We start from the raw sequence: 26,112 nt of genomic DNA, 5'->3' as shown, positions 1-26,112 counted from the left end.
GCTTGTCAGTCCCGACAGAGACAGCCGCCGAGGCCTGCTAAAGCTGAGTAAAGCTCGCGGCTGTCTTTATCTCTCGGCCCTGTGAGCCCAGAGTGGTTTCAGGCAGTGATTAGTGAGGCGGATCCCACGTGGGTCACCCTTTTGCTGGAGGAGATCAGTGCTGGAGATTTGAGGCATCTGGGCACCTTTGTAGTAGGAGCATGTGAGTGACAAGAGAGGAGAGGAGAGGTGGACGGAATGGGAACCGGAGAGAAAGGGAGACAGGCAGATGGAGGAGAGGGTAGGAACAGGAGGAGATGAAGGCTGTATGATTAGTTTGCTCAGGGAATAGACCTGTTTGGTATTTTAGGTGGAGAAAAACAGCCAGCTAGCATTTCATAAGACCTGTGTCATGCACTTGTTAGCTATTTCAGAACACCTGAGTATAAATATGAGCTAAAAATGACACATCCGTCCACTGCAAATGGTTCATTGAGAGGTTCTTTGATTATTCGTGGCTCGAGAGATGACTCAATGTGTGCATTTCCACCACTTTGGTCCAGACTGAAATATCTCAAAACATAGTAGATAGAAAACAATGGAATTCATGATCCTCAGAAAATAGAGTTGTCTGTGTTTGCTGGTTTCTTGACTTCTCCATTAGCACCACCACAAGTTTGACATCTCCGGTTTTGAATGAGATTTCTCGACAACTTTTTGACATTTTCAGCAACTTTCACATCCCCTTTCTGAACTGTAATAATTTTGGTTATCCTTTAAACCAAAGGTTCAGCATTTTGGCAAATCTTCACTTCAGATGGAGAGTTGCATGAGAAGATCAATATCTCAGATTATCATTATGATAATTTGCCAACTAATATGTCGGCTATGAGCAGTTGCCTGGCAACCAGTTGAGAGTTTTGGAAGTTTCCAGCCTCATCCGGCTCATAAGTGCCTGTCAAAAATTGAAACGTTGTTTTTTTACACTTTTTGTGGAGATGAAATGAGATGGAGCATATTTATAAGTGAGCTTTAAAGGTCAAGTCAAGACAATTTTGTTTTTTAAGCCCCATATCACAAATAACAAATTTAAGGGCTAATTAGTAGATTTTGTTAAGATTGGTACTGTTCCCATCTTTCTGCTAAGCTTAGCTAACCTGGTGCTGGCTGTGGCCATTTATTTCACATTAGTTATGTCAATTGTCAATATTCTTATCTAAATATTGAATGTTTAGCGCTGTTGGACTATGCATACAATTTGGTTATTCATTGCACCACACTCTCGGAGTGCGGAGTGTATTTGGGCACAGACGGAGCAGCAAAACACTAGTGAAACTTTATCATTCATTGCACTGGGTCTAAAAGATTGCATTCATCTCTGCAGCAGCTGCTCCTCTCATCCATTGATCTGATACGATTGTATCAGATTGGATCCGATCGTCTCTGATTTGACCTTTTCTGATCGGATCGACTGGACAAATAACCATCCAGCGATTCAAACTCTACAAACTGCTGCTGAGGAAAAATAGAACTGAGAGGTCTGTCTGTGCTGCGATCATGGACCTACAAAAACCTCAAATTTATGACAAGGGACAATACATTGGAAATTTTGCTTTCTTCTGGGTTGCTAAGGGATGCTGAGGGGCATGACAAAGCCTCAGTATTTGATGCCCTATGACTAAAAATAGGTTGGGATGTTAGCATTGGCTTTGTCAGCATGTGGATGTCATCATTTGTCTTAAAGTACCACTGCGGTTACAATACAGCCTCACAGAGCTGCAAGCATGGCTGTGGACTTTTGGCCTTGTCATTGTTTCTGCATTCTGTTTTTTTTCAATCAGTATGATCAGTGTTAGTACAAAAAGTGCTTTGCTGGTCTGAAAGCTATGAACTTGCTGGTTCTTTCTGAGTTGTGACATATTATGTCAAGCCTTCAATGTCACATTAAACCAAATGCACAATGCTTAAACGAGCAGAGGTGACAAAGTGTAATTACCCGTGAGCTGCAGGGATTTTTGTTTACTTTGACGGTCAATTGTAGATACATATTCTCCGAAACTCTTATCGTCAAGGACAGCTGATTCTACAATCTGCTTAGCAAAAACTAATGGGGCTGAAGGAGATAGCCTGTGACTTGAAAATTAGAAAAATGTCCTTATTGTTAGAACCAAAGAAACAAGATGGTATCTGAGAAAGTGTAAAGGTGGTTTGAAGAACTTTGCAGGCCGTGGAGGTAGAGATGAGCCCTCGTCTCATCACACTTCCTTTCATTTGAGCGAGCCGCCGTAGACTTTTCTCTTTTGGCTCATGTTAATTACCGTTCTGAACACGCCGAATAACCTTTTTATGAGGAAGTGGATCGTTTTTGAGGATGGAAATTGAATTTAAGCAGGTCGTCCACCTTAAAAAAATCTCTGCATGTGCAGTTATTGAGAGGACGCTTCATTTGATTTCGCTGTCACTCACATATTCACCACTTTTCACTCGTTAGTGTGGTCTTAAAGGTCTTTTTTTGTGTGCAAAGTGACTTGACTTCATATTATTTAGCTCAAAATCAGAGTCCATTTATGACAGGAAATTACTAATCCTACTAAAACCCCAGTCTCCAAAATAAAGGGCACTTAACCTACTTAGCAGGTTTGCTGGAACATGTAGTAGGAATATGCTTCAAGGAGTAATTTACGACATTGAAATCAGCCTTCATTTCCATTTTCTCGTGGCTCACGCTTTGACTTTATAGTGCTAATTATGCCCATTACAGTGTCATTGATCCCCCCTCCACCCGTCTACGCCGGAGAAATAGAAAAACCCTGCCATTTGCTTAGTAATGAAGAAAGTTGTTCCATTTCAGTGGACTAACCTCCCATCTGCCTTTATGCTGCTAAATGAAACAGATTTGCCTTTAAGACAATGCGTCTTAAGTCGGAGAGAGAGAGACAGAGGAGAGTGGGAGAGGAGAATCATAAGGGGCACTTATGCATATGTTTGATAAAGATAAGTGACGTCCCATCTACTGGCCGTTAATGAGATCTTTTGCAACAGGAAGATGTATGTGGCTCTGGCGTGGTGCGCACTAGTGGGAAATGACTGCTGAAGGGGGCTGTGGAGGGAGGCACTTCATCAAGTATAATTGCTGCCTTGTACACAGTGGGTCCCCAACGGCTCCGGCTTCTCTGCAGACACCCACGACCTTCCTCCTCTAACTCCTCTTCCTCATTGTCTCTCTTTCTGCTTCCTATCTTTTTCCCCTCCTGACCCTTTTGCCCCCTTCCTCCCTGAGTACATTATTTCCTGTTAAACAGCGCTAATAGAGCAACGTCTCACTGGTAACAGAGTCTGAATGCAGCCTTGATTAATCAGGAGAAAACACAATGACTTCCTTTTGCGCCATAGGTCCCCTGTGCTCCCTTTAGGTTCGTGCTTGGTAAGTTTTTTGTCTATGCTGTGCATTTATTTCTGGGAAACAAAGTTACTAACTCAAACAGGAATAGCGGCTCTTTTATCTTGCTTAAGCTGTAACATTTTGCTTTACAGTTAATTTTTAACACAGAATCTCCAAAGTGGGACAACGTGCTCAGAACAAATGCTCTATTTTTAACGTATGTGAAAGCAAACAAATTAATCTGATATGTTTTATGGCTAATATACATCTATATGAGTGTATATTTGCAACTGCTTCCATTTTTTTAACCCTTTGAAACATGAGCATGGAATGGAGGATGGCCTAAAATTTCACCTTGTGGCAGAAATTTTCACATATTTGACAAAAAATTCTGCATAATTAACACTTTTACGTCTAGTGGGCTATTTCAAGTATACTTTAATTCTAATACTTTTGTGCTTTTACTTGAATTAAATTTTAATGCAGAACTTTCTGTAACTTTCTGTATTTCTGCACTGTTACTACTTTTACTTAAACAAAAGATTTGAGAACTTCTTCCACAGCTGTATGTTAGTATATTAGAATATGAAATAGCTTTTCTTTCACTCATAGAGCCTGTTTTCAGACCCAGTTGATGCAGTGTAGTGTGTCCACTGTCCACCTGTCCATCATCTGCAGGTGCCTTTCTGTCCCCCTCTCTCTCTCTGCTGTCACTTTGAGAACAAAGTCTGTTTGCGGGCAGAGTTTTCTCCGATTGTAAAATGAATGTGTGTACCGTTTTGGCTCGTTTTGCGTAACGTCATGTAATGTGACTTCTGACAGTGACCTCTGACAGTTTGTCCCACTGTGTTGCAGTATTGGACGGGGACTCAGTCTTTGACACTGGAGTCTTTCGAACCCTCTCTGATTTATTAGGTCTTAGTACTGTTACGTTCACTGACGATGTGAGATTACAGCACTGCCGTTTTAGGTAATTTGCTGCGTCACCTGCGCTGCATGTCTTTTCACATTAAAAGCTGTCTGATTCTTTTTTTTTCCCTGTGAAATTTACCACGGTCGGGACCTCGGTGACCCCATAGCTAGTTACGTTTCAGCTTACAATACCAGCATTATTTTGTGGCAGTTGGGTTGAGCATAGCAGTGAATTTTCTAGTAGTAAAACCTCAGCGACATTGTGTTGAAATCCCGCTTTCTTTGGCAGTTTTTGAGCGTTCACCAAATAGTAAATAAAGGGGATTTTGCATTTTCAGACAATTATGGCATAATGATGAGAGTATGAATGCAAAAACAATCAGAACAATAGCACAAAGATACAGCATACTTGTCTCATAGGATTTTGATTGATGAGTCTGTCATTGCTGTCCGTCCATCTCCTTTCAGCTTGTGAAGACAGTCGAGTTGGTCGCTAATACAAAGAAGCAAATATTAGAAATATCCAGCCAATGACAATAAAGTCTCCTTCGCTTGTAGCGGACGGCAGCTCCAACAATAGAATAACTAATTGGCGTATTCCAAAGCGGCACCAGCGATTCTGGCACAACACCCTCACCGCCATTCGAGGGATAGTGGGAACACTGGCAGGTAATCTAAAACATTTCCAGTAGGGGCCTGTTCATGTTGGCAAAAAAAGGAGTGGAAGTAAGTGCAACCATCAGCCAGTCCACGCAGATTGCATGGCACATCAGTGCAGCGCAGGCTCTTCCAGGAATGGAAAGGGTTTGTTTGGTGCCAACGCTGTGGAGCAGCCATGTTCATAGCAGGTTAGCCCCTCCGCTGGGTCCGTCAGGTGGGCTTCGAAGAATGAGAGGGATGGAAATAAAGGAGTGCATGACTGGATCAGCAGATGGGGGATATTCTGTACTTGGTGCCATGCAGCTGCGACTGCAGATAACATATGCCAGAGAAAGGGGGCAGACAGAGGCTCTGTAAACCATGATAATCCAAACAGTGTTTTCTAAAAGAGGGCCAATACTAAGCCTAATGGTACTTCAGTTGAATATTATCAAAGGTATTGGACACATTACAATGCAAATGTGTTTAATTTGTTGAGTTTACATGCGACAATAATGACACTTCTGCCAAAAACATTTCTATGATTGCATCAGTCGACCATTCTTCATAATAATCCTGCTGTCATGACTATCCAGAGAGAGTTTTGGATTATTTATTGTGTCACCAAATCACATTTAACCAAAATAAGAATTACAGCTATAACTCGGCTACATCACATCATCTCTCAATTAAAGCTGCGTTTTAAGATTAAAAATGAAACAGCATTTTTGCCAGGCGAGATGAAGAGGAGACTATGATGCATGATGCTGTCTCAAAGCAGCTGTGGATGACAGGAACATTGTTTTTTTCCAAGTATTTTTGTTTATTGGTATTTGACTGGTGTCCTTATTGCTGCTACAAATGAAGATGTTTTCAGTTTAGTTTGTTTGTTTGTGTTTTTGTCAGAAAGATTACTGAAAATTTTTTTTTATGAAAATTGGTGGACAGGTGTAGCACGGGTTAAGGAATGGCCCATTTAACTTATCCAAATATGCACATTTTTTCTCCTTTCGTTAACACTGTGAGAGGCCATTTGGCAATCCACTTGCCAGAAAAAAATGTTCCCATTGTACATTTCTGTAAACACACCCACACGTGATAACGCCTTTCGCGTCACATGTGGATGTGCCTGATGCTGTCCGGTGCTGTATAATAACAGCACCACTGGTTTTGTCCAAGTGCTTCCTCATCTGTTGTCGTCCAGCTGCAATCCAATTGGTAGGTGGCTGTTGATGTCATGCTTGTACGCCAAAAAAGCACTGACAGAGTTTTTGGATGTATTTGAGTTTGGTGTGAGAGCAGGCTGGCTTCTTGCTGTACTTCTGATGTTGATCTGAATGTGGGTTCTTGTTCGAGACTGAAACCTGCCACCAGCATTTAGATAAAACAGAGCCTTTATGCTATAAAACTAGACAGTAGATGCTCGTGAGTTTCCAGCAATTTCACATTTGGCTTTACTCGTTGTAACATTTGGTGCTGCCGAGCAGGATTTACCTATAACGATCCTGTTTGTGCAATCCCAGTTCCATTTTGATCCTGCACATCACTTACCCTGCATCCACAGTTTAAACATGTAGTTTGATGTAACCACATTATCATACCAAGCACTCCCTCCAACCCCCACCCCCCCTAAAAAAAACCCAAACTTTTATTCATGCACACTTCACACATCTTTCTGTCATATCCACTTTAATGGCTTGTCATGTTGCCATAGACACAAATGCTGAGTGAAATGAGAAGCGGAGCGAAGGGCCAAATCATGTCCGCAGACAACCGGAGCAAGAACTGTTGGCCAGCTCTTTAACAATGGGTCCGCCTATCTCCTGCAATGAGCAGCAGCTGCCAAAGCCACTTCAAATAGCCCCCACTTCAGACAGGATCCTTTAGAATAGGTTCGAGCTCCATCATGAGACTGAGGCTTAGCCATGAGAGGGACTAGCTTGCATAATTCTCACGAATATGCAAAGCCTTTGAACTCCACTGTATGCTGAAAATCTTGCAGTGTTGCAGTTTATCATGTGACTACAGATGATGGAAAATTATTGATTTATGATTAGGAGAGAAGCCTTTTGAAAGAGATTGATGGGCTGATGCCTTAATGTGTCATTTCAGTGCTTATGCTTTCTTCTCACTGACAGCGAAGGCCATCTGGTGTGTAATATCGGAGGACGACTCGCTGCAGCATATGGATGGTGCTCGAGCCTTCAATGCACAGCGATGTAATGAATGCAAGTGTTAGGAATATACTTTTCGATGGAGCACTCTGGTCTGAAGCTGCTGATTTCTTTCTTGAACTTTCCTTAGAACTGGACCCTTAAAAAAGGATGAAATATGGCACTCAACAATAGGCTGTTGTATGTGTGGGTTTGAAGGAGTAGGAGGATAATACACAGGCAGCAGAGCATGAGTGGGCCTTTGTGCAATAGCCAAAGTCAAGTAGGCATCTTTTCAACATACAGCATTGCATAGATTTTCCAATATATGTGTAAAACAATGCAGTATCCCTTTGTTTGAATGGCAGAGGTAGAGATCTTCCGGGCATTAAATCCTCACAGTGAATTCGAGTTTCTTGAATAGGCAAGGGAGGAAATTCCCAGAGGCCAACTGTTGTCTGGGACCGAGTCCAACAGAAATTAAATTGCATGTTTGTTATTCTGCCACAGCATACATACAGTATCTGCTCTGTAAATCACGTCCTGTGTTTGTCTGAGAAAAACAACAAAACCATTAGGAGGATTTTATATTTATAGGTTTCATGACGACGCCTGCATCTTTGCATTTATCTGTTCAAAGATGGAGACTGGGACTGCCCAATACTTAGACATAGACATCTTTCCACAACACTTTGTTAATGCAAATTATTGTGAAATCTTAATTTTCCATACATTTATGTATGGAGTCAATCATCTGTGCAAAACGTATTCTTGCCATTACCCTCACACAGGCAGAGGCTGGTCTGATTAAACAACCTCTGAACCTGCACATTGTGGGGACCCGTTTATGGGAATTAATTTACTCTGCATATTGGAAGGCTCCTAATTATCAATTGTACGTCATGTATTACAGTAACCCGGCCGACCTCCAATTACAATAGCACCAATCAGAGTGGGGTTAATTCCAGGCGACGATCAAATTTTGCTGCGCTCCCATGGGTGACTGAGTCACTCCGAAGCAAGCAAATGTATTTCCCGCCTGCCCACATCAACATATTACCTTGTTTTACTGTCTTCGTTAATAGAGCACATTCATCAAAACCACTTTGCATATTGCTATGCTTCTAAATGCAGTGTTAATGGTACTCTGCTAAATGCGTTCTCGAGCGCGGTATTGTTCCTATTGAGATTAATACAAATAGACGATGACGGACACTTTATTCTGTGATGTTCTCATCTGTTGAATGTTTTTGCTCGCCAATGTCACCGGTGGCTCTACATCAGAAGGTTGCAGCAAATGTCTCACATTAAAATATCTGCAGAGGAAAATGAAAATTTTAAAACCACATTCCTCTGTAGTAAAGGTCATCGGTGAAGTTGTGAATGTCCCGTCTTATTTCTTCGCCGAACAAAAGGGGTTCAGGCAAAGTGTGTCTTACGTTCAGCCTGAGGAAAAGAGCGTTGACATTATAGTTAATATGTGTGCACCCGACAAGAGCACACTTAAAACGAAGGCCACAAGTTGTCTCCTGAGTGCCTTTTTTGCTGAGCAGCCAATAGCAGCTGTCTTTGAAGGCAAAGTACAATGGAGAGGGAAACAAAGCGTTCCTCCACTGTAACCCAGGAGTAAGAAGGTAGGCCTAAACAATGACAGCATGTCCTTGAGTTATAAATATATAATATCCCTCAGGTGGCACCAGGAGACAGCAGCTTCTGATTGGCTTTGGTTATAAATCATTCATTACAGTTCACATCAATAATTAATATTCCAACCAAGCCTGAATCCTTTATGTAAATACTGTCACACGTTGGAAGGTTACCACTGTAAACTTGCATCGACAGCAGTTTTTCAACTTTTGATTGCCGGCTTAGGGTGTTTGTCTCTGTATTCTTTTTTTAACTAAGAAGCCAAATAAGTGCAAAGCAATGACACACAACAGTGAAATAACCTGTAGACCAAAGGAGTTGGCTTTGTTTCAACATTTGGGATGACAAGTGTGACCCTTTTAAAACCTGATTTCTTTCAAGAACATAGAAAGAAGACAATGAGCAACTTTATAAGAAATGACAAGTAAATTTCCTGAAATTTGCACAAAAAGAATAAATAATAATCATTTTAATAATGATAATGATGATAATAATAAAGGAAATTGCCTTAAAAAGGGCCAAGTGTGGTATAGTATAGTATTTATAAAAATATAAATATTAATAACATCATCAATTGTACTTATTTAATAATTCTCTAATGATTATCTGTCGTTTTTGTAAGGATAATTTTCAGGTAATTTTTTTACCTTTTGGTGTTTTTTTTTTATTTTGAAGGACATTTCATGCCTACTCTCTGATTGCATTTTTCCCATGCTTTTGAAAAAAAAAAAAAACAGCCAAAAAACCCCACTTTACTTATGTAACAAAGGTCATGGATAAATTGTTATTATCTCTAGTGGAAATGTAATGGTACTTTCTGTTCCATCAGTGCATGGTTGCTTCTTCTTCTTGTCTATGTTTTATGGCAACTGGAACAAAATATTTCACCTATTTTGTAATCTTTAGTAAATCTCTGGCATAAATTAGTAGTCTATTCATCGGTTTTCATTAATTCCTCATGCACCATGTGACCCCTGTGCTTGACGGAAAAAGTGACACAACAGTTTTTTTTACAAAATGCATGCTCCTTTTCTTTGAAGCTGTCTGTAAGAAGAGGAAATTTGTTCTCTCTCTTAGTACTTTCCATCAGAGTCCTTCATAAGATTTTGATTTGCAGGTAATATTTTGGCTCAGTTCTGGGGGGGGGGGCATGGGGGTAGGATCGCAGGAGTTGGATGATAAATATTACAACAGAAAATGAGAATAATAATAATAATTTAATTTAGTGCTTTAACATTTTAATCCTCTGACTGCTGATATTTGCGGATTCAGTTTCAGGCTGCAGAGCTCGTATCAGCGGGGCGGGTGCAGTATTGCATGTCCCGGTCCTGGTTTGGGAATGGGTTTTGACCCATTCTTACACACACTAAAGAGGAATAGACTCAAGCATCTCTCTTTTGCATCACATCAAGCCATGAAACATTTGGTATAGCTGCAGTGTTTTATAGGTGAAAACTGTTGACATTCATAGACATAGGCTGTGAAAATGTGATAATATAAAAGTAAAAAACAAACATAAAAAGGGTGTTTTCATAAATTGGGAGAATTAAGAGAAAATTGTGACCCCAGGGGGAAACTGTGAAAGGGTAAGGAAAATTAGGAGCCTGATGGGAGAATTAAGAGCGTAGGCAAATTTGTTAATCCTGCTCTTGGCCAAGAAAAAGTCCAAAACATAACACCTGGTAAAACCACAAATTGTTGTTATTATACTTTATTATTAAGCAAACAAGATGTGTTCATTGTTGAGCTTTGAGGTGCTGGCAGTAGTTGTAATTTTGTTACCTGTAAGCGGAGCCAGGCTCGATGTTTCCCCCTGTTTACAGTCATTAAATAAGCTAACCAGCTGCTGGCTCCAGTTCCGTATTGATTGTACATCTAACTTTTGGCAAAAAAGCAAGTAAGTGTATAAAATAGCAAAATATTCCTGTAAAGATAAATAGATCAACATATCTAGAGGATAAGTTTGTAGCCAACTTACAGTGTTTTAATTTGATTAAAGGAATTTTATTTTAAACAAATTTCAAGAGAATTTTCTAAATCTTTCATCTTTAAGGGTTAAAAAAAATGACCAGCAGTGATAAAAAATATGTCAGAGGTCAGTTAACCTCACCACCTTTCATCCCGTACCTGTGCCACACTCAGCAGCACTGATGATACAATCAATCACAGCTCATTAATGACAAGAAATGGGCTGATGAAACAGGACCATATGGCTCCGGCTCCCAACTCCCAGTTTCCCCATCTGGAACGGCAGGTAAAAAAAAAAAAGCCCCCGTGCCTGTCTTTTCCCTAAATAGTTATGACTATATAGTTATGACTTTTTCTCAACTTTTAAATTGTGTGTGTTTGTTAAAAGTTTGTTCACTGATTTAGTCATTGATCCTCATTAGTTGTGGCGAGAAAGCTCACAATTAGTGTGTTATACAATGAAAAGATTTGGTTTGTTTGTGCAATCAAGGGAAGCCAGGAGCTTTTTTTTTTTTACATTGTCACATCTGGATTGTGTTTTCAGCTATGGTAGAAAAGGACTTGTTCAAAATTTGAAAAAAAAAAAAAATCTTTTTGATTTATTATTATATTAGTATTGACAACTGTGTAATTCGGCATACCATCATATCATGCAACAGATACTTTTTGAGATGGGTACTGAACTGTGAAAATGTCATACCATTGTAACCCTACTTACATGATAGTAAATTTAATATTTTTTAGTTGTTGACTCGGATTCAGACAAAATAAGACAACTGATGATGTCTTTTTGTGCTCCAGGAGGTTGTTTTATGTGTGTTTCACTGCTTTCTGATGTTTTGTAGATCAAACAAATAATGGATTTACTGAGGAAGTAATTGGCGGATTAATGGATAATGAAAATAATTATTAGCTGCAGCCTGTGTTTAATCAAATGTTTTGAAAGAGTGCAATGGCTTCTCCTCACTTGCTCAACTTGGATGGCAAAGTCTGACTGTGGTGACACGTTTTGAGTGTCCAAGCGGAAGAAAAGTAGAAAGACAAAATAAAATTAGCGGTTGAATGCCACAGTTACTGTGACCTTTGACCTATGACCACCAAAGTTTGAATCAGTCTATTCTTTTGTCAAAGTGGATATTTGTGCTAAATTTGAGCAGACTCCCTCAGGGCCTTCTTGAGATATCACATTCAAGAATATGAGATGGACGTAAGGTCATAGTGACCTTGACCTTTGACCAGCTAAATCTAATCAGTTCATTGCTGAGTCGAAGTGGACGTTTGCGCCAAATTTGATCATTTCCTAAAGGTGTTCTTCAGATATCACATTCACAATAATGAGAAGGACAAAGTCACAGTGACCTTGACCTTGACCTTGCACAATCAGATGGCCGCAATGTCACAATGTTGACCTTTACCTTGACCACCAGATTGTAATAACTCCAAGTGGACGTTTGTGCCACATTTGAAGAAATTCCCTCAAGGAAATTTTCAGATATCTCGTTTTTGAGAAAGGGACAGACGAATGAAAGGACAACCTGAAAACATAATGCCTAAAGCCGCGTTTATCGGCGGTGCAGAGGCATAAAAATCCAAACCCTTCCTCTTGCCTGCAGGAGCAAAATGTGAATGTTTATTTACAAGCTGAAAAGTTGTTTTTACAATCAATCTGATGTTGAGTGAAAGCAGCATTATAGAAGCTGGGTTGGTGCTGATTGACAGCGTTCTGTCTGAAGCACACACGTTATTTTAGCTGCTTCAAAAGCTCCGCATAAATGTGCACTCTCTTCGATCTCTTCACCGCTTTGATGCCTTTATCCCGCTGAACTTTGCTATAACAACATTTAAGCCGTAGATAGTTTTTAGGGAGAGAACGAGCCGAGATATTATTGATTCATATTAGGTGTCTGCTGCTGTTTGTGTAGCTGAGCTGCTTTTATCTCCCATTTCATCGACACTTATGCCTCTGTAGTAGCCACTACAACTTCCCTGATGGACACGAGTTGGCACTCTGGTATCCTATAAAATGCTTCAGCAGGCGATAATATGGGCAAGAGCAAAGCACAGGACTGCAGACTGGCACTTTTGTCATGTTAATGTGACCGCATATGACGCTTCGCAAATAGGATTTACTGTACAGGGCCCCCCTATGAAATGGAATTGCAGTCTCATAAAATGTACTTTTAAAGAAATTGTGTGAGGGAACTCTGGGCAGTAAATTAAACTCCTCTGGCAGGATTAGATGGAGCGGGAGGAGGAGAGGGAGGTGGCTGGAGAGCTCCGGCTCACAGAGGTCATGGATCTGCTGTGATTCCACACCTCAAGCCTTTATTCTGTTTTATTACGTGTTTTATTTTCTCTGAAACAATCGCCCAAAGAGGAGCTGTGGCGTCAAACGTGAATGCAACAAAACGCCCATAAAGTGGATTAAAGTGTGTTTGCATGTGCATTGAAACTTTGCTCCTTTTGCACACAAACCAGTTTCTCCTTTGTGGGAAAAGAGTGTGAAGTTGATTCAGAGCTAAAGTTACCTCTCACTCGTGTAACATTTTGAAAGTTGAAGACCAATTTTAGGATGATTCTCCACACCGCAGCCTCACAGAGCTGCTCTCATTAGGCCGCATGCACGGTGGCGGCTCAGCTACAGTCCATGCAGAAGTCATCTAGGACCTTAACATCGCTCTGGTCACTGACATTTGAGAGTACTCCAAGAGTCTTCACACTATGCCTTTTAAAACCTTCTCCTCTATCAACTCCTAAATCCCCGAATCCCTTGCCCTCGTGTGTGTGTGTGTCTGTGTGTGTGTGTGTGTGTGTGTGTGTGTGTGTGTGTGTGTAAAGCTCTCAGTAGATATCCAGCTGCGGCTGCTGATAGGAGCCTGGATGAACCCTTAACAAGCTTGTGTGCAAAGATGCAGGAGGGAGAAAAAAAAGCACAAAATCACTTCCTCCTGCTTTTCAAAAAAAAAGCTCCTCATCTCTTAGGCATTTCTTCCAACCCCTGGCGTCAGTTGAAAGTTGACAGAACAACCACTCAACCTTCAAGTGTCAAAATGTGAGCAACACACTACTCCAAATATTTTCAACCACGCTGAAGTGAGTGCACTCTTTTCTTCCGCTGTTACATGAGACTATGACGTTTTTGAAACGAACCACTGGATTCATTTTTAAGAGCCATTAACATACAATAGGGTGAAAGTGACTGCTTTAAAAACCTTAGAGTGGCATATAATAGATTAAAGGGAGCATAATTGCTACATACAAGCTTGCTACAATATGTGTGTGTCAGGAAGAAAAGAACATGCAATCACAAGATTGTAATAGCTATTACATTTACTATTGTTTATGTCCTATGCACGTGTCAATGGGTTCGAGTCAGCTCATTAGAAAATATCTCTAGGAATGGGCAGAGCAGGTCAAAAAAGTAAAAGTAAATAAACAACAATGACTACAAAGAGTACATTTGTGTAAGTTTTGAAAGCTGAATATTTTTACTTTTCTGCAAACGTGACAAATCTCTACAAAAGTAATAGTACAAATGCTGTTATTGTGTTTGTGGGTGTTACATCCCCAAAGGCTTTTTGATGAAGAAACCAGAGTGACATTAGCTTCCAGGTTGGCTGAGGGAAAAACATAATTCCTGGGGCAGTCAATAACAAGGCCACTGTCTGTACAAATCTGATCAAACCACTACCACAGTTTTAAATGTTAAACCATACATAACTAAGAATGTATTTTTCCCCCAATACTTTGATTGCTGATAATTTAGTCATGAATAATTCAGTTTTAACACCCCCTGGAGCATTTTTCTAATTTGGTCATTCAGAACATTAAACAAAAAAAAAAATCATGGATGTAACTTTATTCCCAAATTGCTACTGTGGTCAAACAGATGTTCTAACATCTGATTATAGCCTCTAATGGACAATATAGGGTTGATTATTCTCAACCCTGCAATAAAATTTGCATACATTGTTTCACCAAGTTGGATCCACCATCTTTCTCGGTGCAGGCTGTGTGGGTGGTTATCATATCATAACCCTGAATCCAAATTACAGGCAACAACAAACAGCAAATGAAACAATTATCTGTGGTTAGGGATCGGCTTATTTGCTCCTCCTTCATAAGGCAGCTTCTCTCTTCTTATTTGTCTTCCTGCATAGAAAAAACTAGGCCACTTTTAGAAATAAAGGTGCTATTTAGAACAACATAGGGTTATTTGGCTTGTCACCATTAGAGAACATGTTTTGCTTCCAAGTTAAACCTTTTATAAGAACCCCTACCAAGAACCAATCATGATGGTCATACCTAAAACCAGCTATAAAGCAATTCACTCGAACCCCTGATAAGCTCTTATAGTGTAATGCTTCCACCCTGAACCCTCTTTGGGTTTTTAATAGAGCTCCCAGTCTTTGAGAAAACCTTTAAGGAACCCTCTCTTTAAAAAAAAAACGGTTTTGTGGATGAAAAAGATTTTCTATGGAACCCCCAGTCTTACAGGAACCCTTGAAGAACCCTTTCACCAAAAAAGCGTTTTTACGATGAAAAAGGGCATTCATCTTACAAAGACCCTCTGAGGAACTCTCTCTTGAAAAAAGGATAATTTTGATAAAATAAGGATAATTAATAGAACCCTTCAGTATTACAAATGAGCTTTTGAAGAACGCTTTCTTCAGAAACAGATTATTTAGTAAGAAAAGGGTTCTTAATGGAAACCATGGGCATACGCAGAACCCTTTGAAGAGCGCTTTCTTTTTTTAAATAAAAGAGTTCTTTTGGATGATAATGGTTCTTAATGGAACCATTTGTCTTACAGATAACCCTTAAAGAACGCTCTCTTCAAAAATGAGTTCTTTGGATGAAAAGGGTTCTTAATGGAACCCTTAATCTTACAAAGACCACTGGAGGGACCCTTTCTTCAGAAATAGGTTCTTTGACCTTTAGTCTTACAAAGAACCCCGTAAAGACCCCTTTCTTTGATGAAAAGGATTCTTAATGAAACCTTTAGTTTTAAGAAAAGCCCTTGAAAAACAATTTCTTTAAAAAGGGAAAAAGAAGACCCTCTGGAACCCCAATTTCTAAAAATGTACATTTTACTAGTTTACATACATTATGATATTTGTGATTATGATTTGTAAACACAAGGGTCATGTATTAGATCAGGTGTCCAGTTGTGGCATTTGATGAAGCTTTCTGAAGAGGATTAGTAAATATCCACAAAGTATTAAAAAAGAATTATAAAATGTGATATTTATTTTTCAGTTCAAAAGAAAGTTATTGCAGTCAAAGACAGAAAAAATCCAGTCCAATTCATGTTACTGTGAGAGATTTTTTCCCAGAGTCAACAAAAGGATTTGTGCTGCAGTACTTGACAACTAGGCAGGTCAATTTTTGAGGAAGTATTGATTAGTAAGAAAGTAAAAGTTTCAAAACCTTTGTACTGAGATGTTCTTCAAGCAGTTTTTTGTTCTGTCAGGCATTTCGAGAATGTCAGCTACTGAATTTCTTATTTCACCATCAGGTGTTGGAGGGCAGCTGGTTTGAGCTGCTGTTTAAAATCCTACATCTCGATGCAAAGTTAAATCTGGAGTGTTGTCACACATGATATTTACAGAACAGGCTGACTGTGCGTTTTGCAACTTGGCATCTCAGCACCACCACTTCCAGCCTTCTCTTCCCTTTTGTCTTTTTCTGTTTCGCACAACTTTAATCTCATTTCACCATCATCTCTGTTTCTCCACCTCGACTGTTTCTTTTACATTTTAGACATTTCTTGCTCCCTTTTACAGTCTCTGCGCTTTTACTCTCACTTGACTAACACCCCCCTCCTCCCTGCTATTTCACGCATCATTTCTCTGTTTAATTGCTGCTGGCTGAAACCTTCTCCATATTCCCCTGCAGCTCAGCATTCCTCCAGTCCAATGCTATTGCAGCCTTGCACTATTCAATTACCCCTCGGTAGACTAAACCAGGCAGGGCGGGCCAGGACTGTTTGGGCTCTCAATCACTGAAACACCACTCTGGACAGTGGCCAAACATTGGCGCCTGGAATGATAAAACAAAGCACCGCAGCATTGTTGATGAGAAACTGAGGTGACTGAGAGAGAAATGCTGTGCAGTATGACAATCTGTTGTTTTTGTCTTTTTGTTGGGAGATGAAATACACAAACCCAAAAAGAGATAGTAAACCCCCAGTTGAAAAAATACATATTTTTTCCTCTTACCTGTAGTGCTATTTATCAGTCTAAATCTGTGACACTCGGGTCGAATCTGGCCCATGATAGGTTGCCGGTTGGCCCATCAACCGTTCTCTATTTCACGAAAAATTAAAGTAATTCACATAGGGAGTTGTTTTTGTACTTTTAGTATACATAAAGTGCCAGAGATCATAGAATACCATCTGGAAAGAGCTTGTTTTTTCTAATAAAGTGCCAGTGAAGGAACCCTCAGCACCCCCTGACAGAGGTGCTAGCTAAGCCCCTCAAGGCCTAAAAACCTGCAAAAGTCCTAAAATCCTAGAAATGTCTCAGTCCGAAATATCTTGAAATCCTAGAAATGTCCTAAATTCCTAGAAACATCCTAAAATCCTAGAAATGTCCTGACAATCCTAGAAATGTCCTTAATTCCTCCAAATGTCTGAAAATCCGAGAAATGTCTTAAAATCCTACAAATGTCCTAAAATCCTACAAAAATCTAAAAATCCTTTAAAGACCTTTAAAATAAAATGTATGAATTTTGAAAATAGGTGAAGTCCCCCTTTAAAGCGGGAAAAAGAAACACACACAAAAGCACACTTGATGTCAGAGTGGCTGCTTTAATTAGTGAGTGTCTCTTTTTAAATATGTATTTATGGATAAACAGGTTTTTCAATGGAGTCCTTAAGGGGCTTAATGATTTGTATTCCCCAAGCAAGGTGCCTATTGTATCATTTAGAGCTGTTGAGAGCTACATCAGAGCGTTATTGTGTTCTTTCCTCTTATTAGTCTATTACGTTGCGCTGTCACTAATACTAGGTGACGGGTTCGTCTCCATAGAGACATCACTTGGGTCAGTGATACAAAAAAAGCAAGTGAATAATGATGAACCCACTGAGTAAACAAGTCAGCATTCAAATCCCGACGCATGAGGAGATCCAAACATTTGTCTTGATCATACAAATGCGGTGGAAACTTTGTCAGAATTAGACTCGAGTGAGCGGGTTTTAATTTGAGCTAAAAGCGCGGACGGCGTCTTGTTTTTGATGTCACTTTTTGTGTCAGATGAAGGGAAAACGAGGAGTTTGTGGTGAATTTTAGCTTTCGTACAGGAGCCCTAAATACCCGGCATCCATCAGGCCTCCTTAATCAGGCCAGTATTGTTTTGTTTTAACAGCAGAGACAGTTTCAAATATCTCCGTCGTAAGCAGCCGAGAATATGCTCATATTTGCAATTGTAAGCATGAATATGAATACAAAGCCGGAGTAGGACGTTTCTAGGCCACACACACACACACACACACTCAGTATGTTAACCAGCAAAGCAAAATACACACAAACACGGCGCTTATCTGTTTCTCTCTGAGGCCTCACACGTCGTAATGGCTCTATCTGCGTCACGCACACACACATACACACAACCCACCGAGGTATCCAGAGTAATTATCAGGCTGTTAATGATTGCCGTGCATCAGCAGTGCTCCAACCATTCATTACAAGAGCTTCTTCAGGCCCCTACTGGGCCCGCGAGACTGCTTATCACGCACCACACCACTTGATGGGCTTAATGCAACCTATTAACCAACAAAAGTCTGGATGTGAAGTTCGCTAAACCCCCTCCCATCTGTAATACACTTTGATTTATGTTTTTGTATCAGTCCAAAGTCAAGCACTGGATTGGGATGAGATGGATTGTTAATTTTTTATCTTCTTAAGAGAGGATGTGGCGCTGGAAAACTGTAATTACTCTTGTAAGAGCTACAGTAGGATGAGAGGAGCACGGTCACAGCTAATCCAAAGGCATTTTACCATGGGTTGAAGAAGTATTCAGTTCCTTTACTTGAGTAGGAGTACTAACACCACACTGTGAAAATACTCCGTTACAAATATCAGAAAGTAAGTATAATCAGGGAAAAAAATACTCAAGTATAGAAAGTAAGAGTTCCCAGCACAGGGGGATAAAGGAAATAATAATAAAAAAGAAAGAAAATTATGTTTTTGAAAAGTAGAAACAAACATTCCCGAACCTCAAAATTATTAAAAAGAAAATAAATTGAAAAAAAGAAAAAACCCAAACCCCTAGAAAATTAAAAAAAAGGAAAACAAAAAACTAAAACATATTAGAAAAAACACTTAAAAACTCGAAATCACAATCACAGAAAAAAACCCTTAAAATTATGACTAAAAAAGAAATAAAAAAACACCCCCAAACCTCAAAATTATTAAAAAAAAACTAAAAACATAAAAAACACCATAGAAATGACTTAAATCCCTCTGAAATGTAGTAGATTAGAAGTATTAAGTGGCATAAAAGGAAAATATTCAAGTAAAGAACAAGTACTCAAAGTTGTACCTAAGTACAGTACTCAGTTACATTCCACCAGGGCATTTTACTGAGCAGCAGTGGGGTCTGTGGTGCATGTATGACCTGACTGTAAACATGTGATATTATAATGTCGGCCACGCCGCTGCGTAGTGACAGCTGGTACCCTTTGGAGTCACCCCTCCTATCCCTCAATCTATGCCGTCCACTTATACATTCGGCCCCTCCCCTGACACTGACCCCTGTCACTGCGCCCCGCACAGAGGTTTTTATCATGAGATAGAGGGTCGATAATGTCTGTCCACATCACAGCGCAGAGATGTCAACAGGGACATTGTGAGGAGCTTTCCCTTGTGTTTGGCCATGTGCGAGCGAATGCGCAGAAAGGTGGGACGCCCTGATGGTGGTGTGTGTCTTTGAAGCCAAGAAAAGAAAGAAAGAATGGATCTTACACCCAACTGTTCTTAACCCTTTGAAACATAGAGGACATAACTTTTCTTGTGCTGCTTTGAGACACCCTTCACAAGAATTGAAACCTCTGAAAATCGTACAATGACCAATTCTGTAAGAAATTAGCAGAGTTAAAAAAAATGATGTATTTAAAACAAACCTAGGGGAAAAAAATAAAAAGTGAGGGAAAAAACATTTATTGTTAAGTATAAATACATATTTAAATTTGTGTTACAGAATTATTAGAATATTTTAAGCACTTTTTCCAGTTAATTTTCATAAGGGTTAAGAACATGTTTAGCAAAAAACTTAGGAAGATATTAGTGAGTAAGGCCCAGTGTTTGTGGGATTTGCTGGGTTTATTTTTTTTAAATTTTATTTAATTTCATTTTTAATTTAATTTAATTTTAATTTTAATTTTAATTTTAATTTATTTCATTTCATTTTTTAATTTTGTTTGTAGTTAATATGAATCTGAAGAGTATTAAAGATGTATTTTTCCTTTGTAACACTTTAAAAGCAAAATGAGTTATTTGCAAGAGAAGAGGCGGTGGTGCAAAAAAAGTGTGGCGGGGGCACTTCAAATAATTTTTTAAGCTATCTGGAGAGACTTATGTTTCTCGATTTTGCTTAGGGGAGGGTCATTCAACTTTCTAGTCATATATTGTCTTTATTTCATATACAATCAGAACACCCCAAACCAGAAAGTGGGCATGCTATGCTATTCCAACATCCCCAAAATCCCACATTTATCATAGTCAGGAACTTTGCACTATGGTTCCCCACTCTGATAAATAAAGCACAGTCCCTCACTCATCCTCCCCCTGGGAAAAGTATTTTGCCTTTGATGTCATGAAATAACACATTTATGTTGTAATTTATATAATAAAAATGTCTGTGGTTTCATTCTGTGTTGGTTAGACATCATGTTCACTAAGAAATACTTAGTAGTCGTAAATGATTTTTCCCCCTTCATCAGGTATGTAATTTCTGCAAATATTCTTGTAAATAGACTTAATTGTATGCTGTGTCTAATTTGTTTCCTTTTCTTTGGTCTTCATATATGTGGAATACAGTATAATGGAGCAGATTGTACGCATGTCGCTGTCAATTACCAAGAGACACTCCCACCAGAGCGAAATTGTTCAGCACCTGTGCACACAGAATGAGCAAAGCATTATCTGTTTAACATCACTGTTGGAATTGTTTGAAACACTCTTGATCAATAAATTGTGATGTTGAGCAAAAACAATGCGTGGGATCGTCTTTTCTCAAGTCTCAAGTGACACTTTCCAGCACACCTGCATCTTTGTTAAATGTGTTAATATCTTCTTTGAAAAATAACATTTGAAGAAATATAAATATACACAATGTTTGTATATGATTTTTTTCTTTTGCATTGCATTCATTTTTGCATTAATAAAATGTTTTGTTTAGCTTTTTGGAACTTGAGCAATCTTGGCAAGAAATGTCCCACAAATTGCAAGAAATAGTCAAAGAAAATGACCGGAAATTTTGTTTTAAAAGGAGAGCTATTGAAAATTCTTAAAAACACTGGGAAAATGTCCAAAAAACTATATTCATAATCACCATAATTAAATATGTAAAATTATGTCACAAAGCAAATATTTGTACATTTATTTCTTAATTTTCTGCATTGTTTTCTATTATATTTACTATTTTTTTTTTGGGGCCTTGTGTTGTCCCACATGAAATGATTAAAAGGAGTCCTCAAAAATGACCATAAAATTAGCTTAAAATCATGTTACAAACCAAAAATATTTATATTTATTTCTTAATTTTCTGCATTTTGTGGGGGGTCATTTTTTTCTCTTCTTTTCCTTTCCTTTTCTTTCTTTTTAAAAAAAGAAAAAAAAAAAACTTTTAAGTTATTTTCTTAAACCTTTGTTTTTTTTTTACTCATCTATTAATTTATTGGGACATGTTAAGCTGTTTCGTCATTGCATTCTGCCCAGGTTTTTTTTAAAGAAATAAAACCATTTTACCCCAGTTACAAAGGGTACCAAAATAATAATAATAATAATAATAATAATAATAATAATAATAATAATAATATTATTGTTATTATTATTATTATTATTATTATTATTATTATTATTATTATTATTATAGCAGTCTGCTGTAAGGGTGGAAAAAAATCTTCTCATTCAGTTTTACTGCAAGCCTCCAGCAGATTCACCAGCAGCACTTGATTACCTCCTGCAGGGATCGCTGATGGGGGCGGGACATGCAGAAAGACTTCTCTTTGTCAGGATTTTATTGGCTGGAGATTAAGACCCTTCCCACCTGTGCTGCATTCAGTCCGTTAGATTTAATATATATATTTAAAATATTAACTTATGAGGCGGTAACTTAATTACGTCTAGCAAAAAAACTACTAAATGCGTTTTTGCTGGTTATATTTTTTAATTACGCTTTTTAATAAGAGGAGAAAGTTCGGTTAACGTCAGTGTTTTGGGAAATTATGGAACTTTAGGAGGGGACTTGAAGTGTTTTGACCCAGACCGGCTGTCTCGCATTGGAGCTGGTTAGAGCAAACGACACCGGTGAGTTTTGACCAAAACTTCGTGTAATTGTGTTAAAAATTGTGTTTATTCGCTGTTATACCATGTGTTAAATGAATTGCCACGGTGCACATTATCATCAAAAACGGTTCAAAGCTAAAACGCGAGCTTAATTAGCGAATGCTAGCAGCCAGCTGGTGCTAGCAAGCTAGTTTGGGCAAATGCCCTTAAAACAGTACATGCGTGTATTATTTTCTTCTGACTGTTTGCTTCAAATGCTCTTAATTCTTGCTTGCAAACTTGTCAAAAATGTCGCCCGGTTGACATTTCAACCAGTAAGATAATAATGGCTAACTGGGGAAATTGGGTCATCACAAGACAGTGTTGTGTGGAGTAACAAAGCTAGCTAATGCTTTCTGGTTTAACATTATGTCAGAGGAATTGGCTGTACTGCATTATTGTGTGGCAGCAGGTGGGTTTAACATTGTGGAGCATTTATAGACAAATAAGCTGACCGTAAAAAAGTGATGTGATTCTGCAAGACGGTTCAGTGCGCGCGCCTGTAAGCTTCGCGTCCGTCTCAGCTTGTGCTCAGAGCGCACGCTCATGCATGTGGCTAATAGTTCATAGTTGACATGCATTAAATCAGCCGATGTTATAGTATAAACAGTATATGTAGTGCCGTATTTTCCTATGAAATGTATATGGTAGCATAAAATATAAACATTAAATTAAGTACAAGTACCATAAGTTTGTAGCAAGTGCAATGCTTGAGAAAATCAGTTGCTTTCCACCATCACACTTAAGTTAAGGCTTTATGATGACCTGAGTGCAACTTTTGTCAGCATGCAGAACTAAAGTTCAGGATTATTTTGATTCGATGATAATGAGAAGTTGGACTGTCAAAGTATGGGTTTATTTAACTTCTAAAGCTTTGAAAATGTGGCAAACTAGACTGAATAATACACTAAATACATATGTACTATATTGGCTGCACTGCATATACTGTACAATATGAGCTGCACTGCATACACTGTACGATATGAGCTGCACTGCATATACTGTACGATATGAGCTGCACTGCATATACCGTAGGATATGAGCTGCACTGAATATACTGTAAGATATTGATGATGATCACAGGTTAGTGCAGAGTCAGCCCATGCCTCCTGTCATAAAGGTAAAGGGTTATCAGGTTTACTGTTTTCTACTTTGTAATACATTTGATTTTTTTTGTTTGTTTTTGGAATTCATCATCCATTGGCTGCAAACACAGAGGAAGGGACGGTGCTCTGGACTTCAAAAGTGTGCCTGCTGGATTGAAAGGACACAGAATGGTGAGTAAACTTCACACTTCATAGGACACCTCATTAGAGGTTGACAGATTACCAGCCTGGCCTGTTATTGGGGCTGATATTTGGCATTTTGCAGATTATCTGCATCAGCGTATTTTTTTTAATGATTGCCAGTAAAACTGATTAATTATTAAGTGCAAAAAAGCGTCAGCATGGGAGGAACTTTTACTGTTTAAAGCCTCGGGGAGCTTTTTTTTAATTTTAATTTTTTATTTAAATTTTCACCTTATGAAAAGAAAAAGGCTGCTGGGAACTTGTTGTAAATTATGAGCTTTTTTAGTTTTGTTTACTCATTTGCTAAAGGCATTTAAACAAAGTTTTGTGTTGCAGTTTGTTATATTTCAAATACAAAATATGTAAATGCATTTATTTTCCAAATATCGCTCTCTTTAACTACTAATAATTGCAATTGGTATTGGCCCTGATAAACCAATATTTGTCGATCCTACACTTAAAAAAAAAGCGGCTTAACAAAGAATGTCGAATGTTGTCTCTGATTTAGTCTTTGCCAAAAAAAGAAAAATACATGTTCTTACTAATAAAGTGCTTATTTAACTTGGTCATCTTAAAATTGTATTGACTTTGTATTGAATATTAAATTTGCTGTTCTAAATTTTTTTTCATGGCATCACCACCAACAGCATAATATACACCTTCAGATCAGCCATCAATCACTGCAGAGCTCCTTTGACTCTGTCGGGCTTGGAGGACAAGCAGAACAACCGCTGAACAGACTGGATGAAGAGGTGAATTTTAGACATTGGCCCAATGTGTTACAAACCCTCAGAATACAATAATTGTACACTATTTTCAGCTGACTGGATGTCAAAAAGTATTGTCAAATGATTCATTTTATTTATGTTTTATCTGGCGTCCTAACTTTTTTGCAATCAGTTTTATGTTGTGGTATAAATTTTCTCCCAACCCTTTTGTGTTTCAGACATCACAGCACATCGACAGACTGCAGCCTTGAAGGGCCTCCCCTTGCATCTCCGTGACAGTCATGCGAAGCTGTTCAGACTGTCTTGTAAGTGGCTGTTTGTAGCAACTGTAAATATATATTATACGCCTCCTTATTTATACTGCACTTGACTTTGATGTCAACCTTTACCTCTAAGCTCTTTTTTCCCCTTGCTAGACTATTTATTCATTCCACTGTCCTCCTTGTACTATTTTTTTATGTCCCAACACCTAAAGTGTCTTCACGAGTTGTACTTTTCTAACTATTATGGACGTAATCAGTGTCATATATATGGTGGTTTAATTTTGGTTAGAGGGTATGAGAGTAATAAGTTATTCAGAGCCACTGTATTTTTAATGACAAAAATTCTCAGTTTGATTTAATTGTAATGTTTTGGTACTTTCGTGTCTGTCTTTTAGGGCTGGATCCAAATTTTGGGCTATTCAGGCATCCATTAATTGGGTAGGTTTTTGGTTTTCAGTTTAGGCATTCAGATATTCTTTTTTTTGTTTTTTTTTTTTGCAGAGGACGAATGCCATTACAGTTTTTTTGATGTTACTGCTGCACCAGTCACACACCCAGTGACAGGAATGATCATTTTACCCAGCGATTATTAATGGGTGTATTGATTGAGTCGAGCTGTGTCTGTGTCTGTGTCCGTGTGTCCAACACTGGAATGCAAACACGTAAGCCCCACCTGCATTTGCAGTTAGTGCAAACTCAAATACAAAACTTAAAATGTGAAGTTTAATTTGAGTTCTTCCAATTTTTTTTCTTTTTTTTCCCTACAGAGCCGTGCATGGACTTTGCTTCAAGTAGAACAACAAGTAGTAAGTCCAAGTCTTTCTTATTTGTGCAAAGCTTGTGTTATGCTGTGTCCTCTTGGCCGCTGTGCCATGACTGGGCCTGTGCTGGCCCATGCTTTTTCTGTTTGTGGCTTGTTGGCTGCCATGTCTGGGTCTCAAGTTTCCTAGTTGTTGTGTTTTTGCTAGTTGTTAGGTCTTGAGCTTGTGTTAGCTGTATTTAAGTGGCCGCCAAGCCAAACTGTTGTCTGTCTAAGTAATTGGCTTGCAAATGTGTCTGTTTGGTTCAAATCAGCTTTTTTCAGGTACACGCACACATGCGCCCAACACTTTTATTTTGTTAACTACACATATGCTTGTTGTGACCACTTCAGGCGCCTTCAGACTGAACACAAAGCAACATTATGCTTTATTTTTACAGATTTGAATGCTATTTTTGTAGCAGTCCGTGTTTATTTGCTACAAACAGCCAATGCTGGTCCTGCACTGGCTAATCTTGTTAACCTGACAAACTGACTGTGTGAGTGTGTGACTAGACTCAAGACTAAAAACTGACCAGCTCCCTTTCTTTCTTACTTTTCTTGTTTTTCTTTACAAACACGGACACACTACAGTTAGCCCTGCTGCAGGCTGACATGTATTTTCATGTTGGCTTGTGTCTTTCCATTGGCTTTGAGTTCAGTCTGAAAAAAACCTTGTGGTCAGCTGTATGTGGATTTGTGTACTGACTTTTGTCTTTTTAGATCAAGACCTACAAATGGTAAGTCCTTTTTTTAAATGTTCTAATGCAGTGTTGTGTTTTGGCTTGTTCCACTATAGCTTCA

General features: G+C 38.8%; 1 protein-coding gene and 1 long non-coding RNA gene across 2 annotated transcripts in view; both read left to right on the top strand.

The window, feature by feature from the left end:
• The window catches only part of arap2 (ArfGAP with RhoGAP domain, ankyrin repeat and PH domain 2), a 226,188-nt gene extending 205,319 nt beyond the window's left edge, over window positions 1-20,869 (top strand). The window contains exon 37 of the transcript XR_015775777.1: window positions 20,721-20,869. The gene's annotated coding sequence lies outside the window, so the exon portion shown is untranslated. The remainder of the gene's footprint in view (window positions 1-20,720) is intronic.
• Window positions 20,870-21,971: 1,102 nt separating this feature from the next.
• LOC148185729 (uncharacterized) lies at window positions 21,972-25,317 on the top strand. The gene is made up of 6 exons (XR_015775778.1): window positions 21,972-22,211; window positions 23,446-23,506; window positions 24,166-24,270; window positions 24,465-24,551; window positions 24,905-24,947; window positions 25,277-25,317. It is a non-coding gene; the product is annotated as an uncharacterized LOC148185729 (long non-coding RNA).
• The last annotated feature ends 795 nt before the right edge of the window (window positions 25,318-26,112 follow it).

This window comes from Plectropomus leopardus, chromosome 23, assembly GCF_026936395.1.
Source record: "Plectropomus leopardus strain MGB_pleo_1.0 chromosome 23, ASM2693639v1, whole genome shotgun sequence".
NCBI lineage: Eukaryota > Metazoa > Chordata > Actinopteri > Perciformes > Serranidae > Plectropomus > Plectropomus leopardus.
The sequence above is the reverse complement of the archived record's forward strand: the minus strand, read 5'-3'. Positions and strand labels throughout refer to the sequence as shown.